Consider the following 9,456-nt stretch of genomic DNA (forward strand, 5'->3'; position numbering starts at 1 on the left):
TTTCTAATACTAATGATAATATGCAGATTCCTGATTAGCTGTTCACAGTGTTCTGCAGTGCCTCACATTTTACTATAGATGGCGTTGTTTAGTGATTGTCTACATATACTAGCTCATGAAAATCTATTTCACTTGCAGTTCGATCTTATGGAAGAATATTTAAGACTTTTTTTTTTTTTCAAAAGCAATTGCAAATTGTATTTTCAATTGCGTTTTCCACACGTGGGTGCATAAATTGTGACAATCCAAATGCAATTGCAAATCTTGCATTAACGTTTTCAATAGCTCTTTCGCGATCGCACAGTGACTGCCACATTTCAAATGAAAAAAATCCTACTTCTGGTGCTGACTTAGTGCAGTCTAGTGATTCTAGTCAAAGAGTCCTCAACCTGGTTGTTAATCAAATAGATTTTATTTTATTTTCTCTCTGTCCTATTAGTTCCTTTGTATCTCAGTTGCTACACTCAGTTGTAATCAAGTTAATGATCAAAGTTAATGCAAGAGATGTGTCACTATTTATGCTACACCTCATGTATAGTGCCTCTCTCTCTCTTTTTAAGTGGACATTAAACATTCTTAATCTGTAGTTACTTATTAGAAACATACAGTAACACAAATAAACATAACAGCTTCAAAATGCATGTTTTTGATATGTTTTCAATATGTGTGTAGCTTTGCATTGCGTTAGCAAGCGCAAGGTTGTGGGTTCGAATCCCAGGGAACACATGTTAGAAAAAATTGTTAGCCTAAATGCAATGTAAGTCGCTTTGGATAAAAGTGTCTACTAAATGCATAAATGTAAATGATCAAAATGAAATAAAAATAATTTCAAAACATCTTGTACAGAAAGAGTCACTTTGTGTCTAAAACCAGGGGTTTTCAAACTTGGCTTCTGTAATGTCTATGTAAATTTGAAATACAATTTTCTCTTTCTTTCTTTCTTTCTTTCTTTCTTTCTTTCTTTCTTTCACTGTATAACTGTATAATTCTAAATATTGGTCAGAAATCATGGAATTAATTACAGTTTCTTTATTGACAACCAGTGACTCCAATGGTGGATAAAACATAGTGACAACTTAAAAGTTATTATGCCAACATCATATTTGAGAATCTGTGACAATGTATGACACAGATACATACAGTGATTACAGTTTATAGGTGGTTAATATAAAACAAACACATAAAAACATTCACAAATACATTCATACACACATTCTTCCTACTTTACATATCTTAATATGAATTAGCTGAGTATGGTGCAAGTAACATCAAGGAATGGAATAATTGCCAAAATAAATGTAACTTTCAATGCAATGCTGTTATTAATGTAGATTCACTTATGAATACTATATTAACACTGAATCATATAATTATATTTTTTACAGAACCAGATGAAATGAATTTAAAGCTACATATAAAACGGTTACTGTAGTGTAGATATAATCAAACAGTGGAATAGAAGAGTTTCTTAAGGCGTTTGTAAATCCGCAGCTTCAGCGACAGACAATGACGATGAAACTGGAACATCTGTTTTCTAGAAAGGGTAAATGCACTGTCATCAAGTATCATGCATTTCTACATCAGTTCTACAGTTTGACTTCTATTAGTCTCTGTATGTTGTTAATCTCTCTCCTCACCTCTGAGTGTCTGAATCATGAGAAACTACAAATCACAAACACAAACATCTGATTATCTTCATGCATTTACATTTGATGAAGTTGATTAATTTTATGCAGTCAAATAACAGAAAATGAACCTGAGTTGAGAAAGAAATGCATGTAACAGTGCTTTATCATAAAGATCATAAACACTCACAGTTTGGTCTTTTTTTATGGATGCTGCTCCATTGAGCTCTTCTCAGTATCTGTTTCTCTCCTGCTTCAGTAGATTGTCTCTCATCCTCATTGCTGCTCATTTTTTGTGATTCCTGTAGTTTGTGGCGATTTTCTGCCATGTATTAATTTCAGCTGCACAATGTTCAGTTTAGCATTAAATAAAAGTTCAACATGTATTAATGATTTTTGTGTAATGCATATTTACATTTAAGGTTCTCTAATACAAGCATCAATTTAAAAATGAGTGTGCTAAACAATTAAAGTCTTTTAATCACCTTTTGATGAGCTGTAATAGTCTTTTTCTCCACTGCTGCTCTTGTGTTTGTGGTCAAGAGCTTTAGGATGCACAGCTGTGGAACATGAATTTGCCTGGTTACGGTGGATTTATATGAATTAACATGCTGGTTTATATCATAACTTACAGTACATAACCCCCAGCATGGTGGGTGAAGATTCAGTTTATTTCCACCTGCTGCTGTAAATATATTTAATATTACACACACTGTGACCTGTATATGCTAGGTTTTGTTTTCAAAACTCTTCACACAATTCTCCTAATCAACTTTCATTTTGGCACAGCAGTAAATTTCCCATTCACAATACACTAAAACTACCAAAACAATGTGTTCATTGCAATATTTCAGTTTTGTGTGTTTATATGAAGGTGTCTTGTGTTTGTGTGATTGACACTTGTGCACCTGTTTATATCTTTCCACCTCAGCAAGCGAGAAAACAGCTTGTGATGATAAATATGATTTTTAAATGTAAATTTGAGTTAAATCTGTAAAACGTAAAATGTTGCTATATTTACAGTAAAATTCTGGCAACCACAGCTGCCAGTACCTTAAATTACTTCATACAGTAATACAGTTTTCACAAGCACTGTAAAGTTTATTTAGGTCATTTAGCCAAATAAGAAGGTAGCTTTATATTTCAGAGAAAAAGTTACTATAAACATATAAATAAAAATTCTAATGGAGGATAAAATCTGTGAACTTAATAAAAAGTCATTATGGCAGCATCATTTACGAATCTGACATCTGAAAAGTATAGTCTTTAAGCCCGATTCGGATGGTAACTGTTTCAGATGTGGACATCTGTAAAAATAAATGTACATATCACTTCATAAATTTAATGTACTCAGATGGCGATTTAAGCCCTATTCGGATGGTAATTGTTTCTGTCGTGTTTTTCTCTCATCCCCCCCCTTTAAAATCCCCAGCAAAATTACCTGCTGTTTTTATCTTAACAAACACTGAGGTCGTGTGGTAGTTTAATTGCCATCTGAATCACATCTCTGAGTTTACAAGAAGTAATCGATTCAAAATACAGTGCTTAAACCCTTTTTGAGCACTCTTTAACACCGTAAGGTACGTTAAGTGTTGTACTTTGGAGTAATTTGCATACATATTTATTTCTGAAATGCTGAAAAGTATTTTAAAGAACAATAGCTATGATATAAAAATGTATACTGTAATTTTAAGTCAAGCATGGACATTTATTCTAATGTTTAATTTTAAGTTGTTAGCAATTTAGGGGGACTAAAAGTTTGTACAATTTAGAATTTAATTTCATTTAATTAAAATTAAAAACAGATTTATATCCAAAATTAATAATAAAAAGACTATTTATACATAAAGTTATAACCATTAGACAGCTGCAGCTCATCCTGAACGCTGCTGCCAGGATTCTGAGTAGAACCAGAAAATCTGAGCATATCACACCAGTCCTCAGGTCCTTACACTGACTTCCAGTTACATTTAGGATTGATTTTAAAGCACTTTTACCCATTTATATTAACTGAATATCAGGTGCGATTCTAGGGTCACAGCTTTAGGGGTGCTGAGCACCCAATGAGCCCCACTGCCACCTCCAACCCTCTTTTCACACACACAAAAAAATATGTCTATTGAAAAATAACTTTATAATTTTAACATTGATACACCAGATTAATTGTGAGAGTTTACACAGACAGCCCTCTGTTACAAACACAAAACCTTCTTCGCTCAGCTGGTTTTCCTGACTGTTAACCCCATGTGTCTCCTTTTGTATCAACAGTCATCAGATTGGTTAGATTAGATTCAACTTTATTGTCGTTATTGCCTTATGGACTCTCCCTGTTGTTTTCCTCCTCCTTTATTTAAAATGTAAATATAATATAGGCTAATGCCAATAAGTTAGTATAGGAGTAAGAGTAGTTACTGTTTGGCTTACCACTATTCACTAAGTTATATATCAATTTACTGTTGTTGTTTCCTCACCTGGTTTTTCCTGCGTGCTCTTTCTTTCTCTTTCTCCTTCTCAATCTCCCTCTCTTTCCCTTGGCACTGACAATCATACACCAGTATATTGTAGGCAGGAGAGCTGAGGTCAGTTTGTCATGTCACAAAAATGTTACGGAGACCATTTACAGTTTCTAAGGATATGATCAAAAGACGCACAGAAGTGTGTCATTTTAAATATCTTTATTATTATTATTATTGGGCTTAGAAACTTTTTTCAATGACAAATTCCTATCACAAGAGCAGCTGTATTCTCCATTGTGGGTTTGAAAAATAAAATAAAAGCAGGGACCATTGCCTAGATAAGTAATTTGATACAACAACAGCTGGTTTGCATTATCTGTTACTTAAGTCATTATGGACTCTCCCTAGTCTCTCACCTGATTCTGTCTTTTTTTCTTTTAAAGAATTGTGGAATGTCCATTGCTCACTGGCAGGCACACACGCACACACACACACACTTGCACACACACGCACACACACACACACGCGCATACACGCACACACACGCACGCACACACACACACGCACACGCACACGCACACACACACACACACACACACACGCACACACACACACACACACACACACACGTGCACACACGCACACACACACGCGCACACACACGAACGCACACACAGACACACACACACACACACGCACGCACACACACACACACACGCACATGCACACACACACACACACACACACACAGACAGGGCCGTGCACAGACCTTTTGAGGGGCATGTGCTGAAACTGAAAAAGGGCACCCCCCCCCCCTTTATATCAAGATTATTTAGTAAGCCTGGATAAAAGGAAGAAATGGTCACATCTTCATGACAAATTCAATAACACAAAATAATAGTCTCAAAAGCTTTAGATTTATTCACGATTAATAACAACCATAATAATAATATTAGATAATTAGATAATATAGATAAACAGGGTTTTAAGGGCTTCTTTAAACCTAATACAACAGCAACCTTCTGTGAGCCATGTATCTGGCAAAAATTTTATACTGTGGTGGACCAGGGATGTTGGTCTCTTGAAGGTCTCTTATTCACTACACTTTCCCTAAAATAAGCCAGCAATGAAAAAATAAATAAAAATAGTGTGAAAAGTATAGTTGCAGTGAAAAGCATTTCTGAAGGATCACGTGACACTGAAGAGTATACTGGAGTAATGATGCTGAAAATTCAGCTTTGATCACAAAAATAAATTACATTTTAAAATATTCAAATAGAAAACAGTTATTTAAAATTTTAAAAATATTACACAATATTACTGATTTTGCTGTATTTTGGATCAAATAAATGAAGCCTTGGAATGAATCATGAATTACATTCTGCATGATAAAATATAAAGATTTCAGTGATCTTCTGTAATTTGTTTTTTAGTTACTACTACATTACTGTAGTAAAACCATGTTTTACAACATTTTATACAGAGAGTATACAGAGAGTATATCATAACATGATTAGCCTAAATGTTAAAAAATTAAGTCTATCAGCAATCATGAATCAAAGAAGAAATTTCTTAGAAATATATGTTAGGTGACGAGGATCGCTCGTCGCTTTGTGTAAGTTCCAGTAGGAAACAGCGGGGGGCGCCCCTATTATGATTTCCCGATGGTAAAAACAAATTATGTTGTTGTATTACTTATCAATATATAGTTTTTGACCAGCGAATGTGTGCAAATGTGATTTTTTTTTCTGTCCGTCATTAAAACCGCGACGGTGCCTGCCGCTGCCGGCATCACATTACATTTTCATCTACAGGTTACAAACTAGTTTTTTTAGGTATATAGACGGAGCGCTCAGTTTTTCCTGTGGTAAAATGCATTTAGCCAAATTAGCATTTTATAAAAGATGAAATGCAACTGTGTGCACAGGCTATTTAAGTGTTGGCTATGACTAGATGGCAAATGCTAGCCCTCTCTCTCAGGCGACATCCCACATGTCTCAGTCAGTGAGTCAGTCAGACATCAAATAAATAAAATATGAGCCTTTATAGACATAGTGTTTAGTAGTACTTATTCAAACAACAAGATATTTATTTACCCTTCGCAAAACTTTGTTCAGCTCAGCTGTTGTCTACTGTGCGGCTGCTGTGGAACTTCAGTTGATTCAATGAGAGGGGGCGGAGTTATCAGCTTACTGACAGCTTGAAGATCGAATAAGATTTACACAAGCTCATTTTAAGAACTTTAATTTGGTAAAACAGACAGACAGGCGTAAAGGGTGACCAATAGCATTGATTAAAAAAAAAAAAAAAAAAAAACACCAAAAAAGGGCACTTCGGAGTGTAAGGGCAAAAAGGGCATGTGCTCTGCACAGGTTGAGCCCTACCTGTGCACGTGCCTGCACACAGACACACAGAGAGAGAGAGAGAGAGAGAGAGAGAGAGAGAGAGAGAGAGAGTTATGCTAGGAGTTCAGGAATTAAGCCTGGTTCAGGTTAAATCCTCTTTGTGTGAGGAATGAATAAATACAGCAAAAGAAAAGCATTAAACTTTATTTTATTGTCTAGTTTGACAGTCAGCCACAACTGAAAAATAACAGGTATAAATCTAGGAATGAATAACAATTCATTTGAAAAGCCACAGTGAGTGTTTTCGCACATACTGCTGGTATACAGTGATGTCGTTTGTTTTCACTCTGGTCCAAACAACAGAGCTTCATGTTTCCATGACAACTGACCAGAAAAGAGGCACGTGACGTCATATTTACATCACTCCCGATTGTTAAAATGAGTACCAAGTTAACGATAAACTAACAGAGACACACGTACGTATAACATATGGAATTACATTTGCTTCAATAAAAATGAAACGAAACCAGGGACAGCTCCGAAACACAAAGATGAGTGGTGTAAAAAAGGCCACCCCTTGAAAGTGAACTCTTCCGAACCCTCCCGCCTGTGTTCATGATTTGGACTGTTCCTAATCTTTCCGCGGAGTGAGAACCAAGACATTATAGAGGCTGGATGTGTTGATATGTTTATAGTTAATATTTCATAGTTAAATTAGTTAGAAGTGGCCCGTTTAAGGATTGTGTGGATATATGTGTGCGTGCAACTAATCGTAAGTACATTTACATAATTAAATGTATGATAAGTTCACAAGCGAGATTAATGACCGCTACCGCGGCATTCCGCCTAAATGTTTACATTTGTTTATTATATTTGCACATTTTCTTGTTGACAAAATGTTATATTTCCCCTGTGTTTTTGTTTGATAGAATATTTAATGTTATTGCATATTAGGCTATAATGCATAGACTTAAGACGCATCTCAGGGAACATGTTCGGGCTTGTTCACCGGACGAGCTAGGCACTTGAGCTAGACGCACAGTGCAGTAGTGCGATCATTTAATAGAACTTTGAGTTGTGTTTGTATATATATATATATATATATATATATATTATATTTAGATAATTTACAATGCTGTTACTTATGAGTATTTAAGTACTGCTGTAAAGATCTGTTAATGTGTATTTATTCATTTATTCATATTTGTATACTGTTTTATATTTACAGAACCACACACATCTTTGCACAATAAATCACCCTGAAGTACATTCCTGGTGTGAGACCTAATGTTCTGACCGGACACCCTGTAGCCGTTCTATAAATCCGAACCAAGAGTAGTCAGCAGTTTTTTCATGGTCCTTCGAGCCGGATTTGTGGATTGCTACAGACATGTCTCAACCAGAAAGAGAAGCCCCTGCTGTGCGGCCGAGGAGACGAGTTAACCCTCCAGCCTACTTAGAAGACTTTGAGCTCAGTAGACCTGGGTCTCATCAACAGCAATCACGGTCACTTACCTGCCAGGGAGTACTGGAGAATGAACCAAGTGTTACAGGTCATTCTAGATCCACTTCACCAGTGAGCCAAGCATCAGAACATTCTGAGTGGATACTGACTGACCAATGGGACTACACTTCTGAGAAGCTAAGAGAGGAGAATGCAGCATTGCAAAGGCAAGTGAAACAGCTGCCAGAGCTTACAGCCTTGTTAGAGGAGATGAAGAGGGAGAACGCAGCCTTGCAACGACAATCCAGCCAACTCCCTGAGATCATTTCAGCATTCCAAGAGATGCGTCAACAGAATGCTGCGTTATGGCATGAGCTTCAAAGCTTGAAATCGAAGCAGAGCTCTCCACCCGAGTCGGTCACTCCACAGATGCCATCACCACGCTCTCACTCTCCAGCAGTTAACTTTCAGACTCCACAGCCATACCGCCCAATACCAGCTCCACGCTCTAGGTTGCCACCATCTGCCACTAAGAGACTGCCACACCCAGCTGTGCCAGAGGAAAGCTCAGAGTTTACTGAAGATCTGAGAAACATGAACATTTCTTCCTCCCCTCGTGAGAGACCCTCCTTTACAGCACATTATAGTGACTCAGCTCAGTTCAGGTATCCCAACACTTCCTCATATTCCCAGCCACCTCAGCTGCCTGAGTCCGTGGTCCCATCACAGGAAAGGAGGAGGTCAGCCCATGCAGAATACAGCTCAGATCATGTCTTACCCTCAAGTACCCAAGAGAAAATCTACAGAGGACCAGCCCCTACCATCCCCTGCCTAACGTCTTCTGATCCTAGGGAGTTTTCAAGACTGAGAATTGCATTAGAGAATATCCTGCCTGAAGATGCCACCGAACGTTTCAAATTTCAAATCCTCACAGACCATCTGAAACTGGAGGAGGCCCTCCTTGTGGCAGACTCTTACAGCAATTCCAGATTTCCCTTCACCAACACTATGAAAGCTCTGGATAAGATGTATGGTCAACCCCACCAATTAGCACTGCAACGAATCGCTGAGCTGATGGATGGAGCTAATATACGCAGTGGAGATGTAAAGGCCTTCAGGATGTTCGGACTGCAGGTGCGTTCGCTTGTCAGTATGTTGCAGCAGCTTGGCCACAAAGGTACTGTAGAGCTGGAATGTGGATCACATGTGTCTCGACTCCTGAGTAAACTGCCACATGACCTCAGATCAAGTTTCAAGCGGTACACCCACCCTTTGCAAGTCTCTATTCCTACTTTGCTGGACTTCGCTGATTGGTTGGAATATGAGCTTCAAGTACAGGAAGACAATAGCCAGTATGCTTGTTATACAAGGCAGGAATCTTCAGTGCGTGGCCGAGAGGTGAGAAGAGAGTCTAAGCAGCTTCGCAGACCAACTACCATTCTACTTGGTACCGACAAGTCATATTCATCATCAATGTCGTCAGCCACGTCTAAACCAGCTTCAGTCAGAGAAGAGAAGGTGAGAGCTTATTGTCCATACTGTGATAATAATAAACACTATCTGAATGGCTGTGACAACTTCAAGCT

At 37.6% G+C, this 9,456-nt stretch overlaps 1 long non-coding RNA gene across 1 annotated transcript; it reads right to left on the bottom strand.

Annotated features, from left to right (window-relative positions):
* Positions 1 to 1,014: 1,014 nt before the first annotated feature.
* Positions 1,015 to 3,489, bottom strand: LOC113098786 (uncharacterized). Its single transcript, XR_003289201.1, has 4 exons — positions 2,111 to 3,489; positions 1,816 to 1,967; positions 1,638 to 1,662; positions 1,015 to 1,534 (listed from the first exon to the last, which is right to left on the bottom strand). It is a non-coding gene; the product is annotated as an uncharacterized LOC113098786 (long non-coding RNA).
* Between the last annotated feature and the right edge of the window lie 5,967 nt (positions 3,490 to 9,456).

Source organism: Carassius auratus, unplaced genomic scaffold (genome assembly GCF_003368295.1).
Source record: "Carassius auratus strain Wakin unplaced genomic scaffold, ASM336829v1 scaf_tig00216661, whole genome shotgun sequence".
NCBI lineage: Eukaryota > Metazoa > Chordata > Actinopteri > Cypriniformes > Cyprinidae > Carassius > Carassius auratus.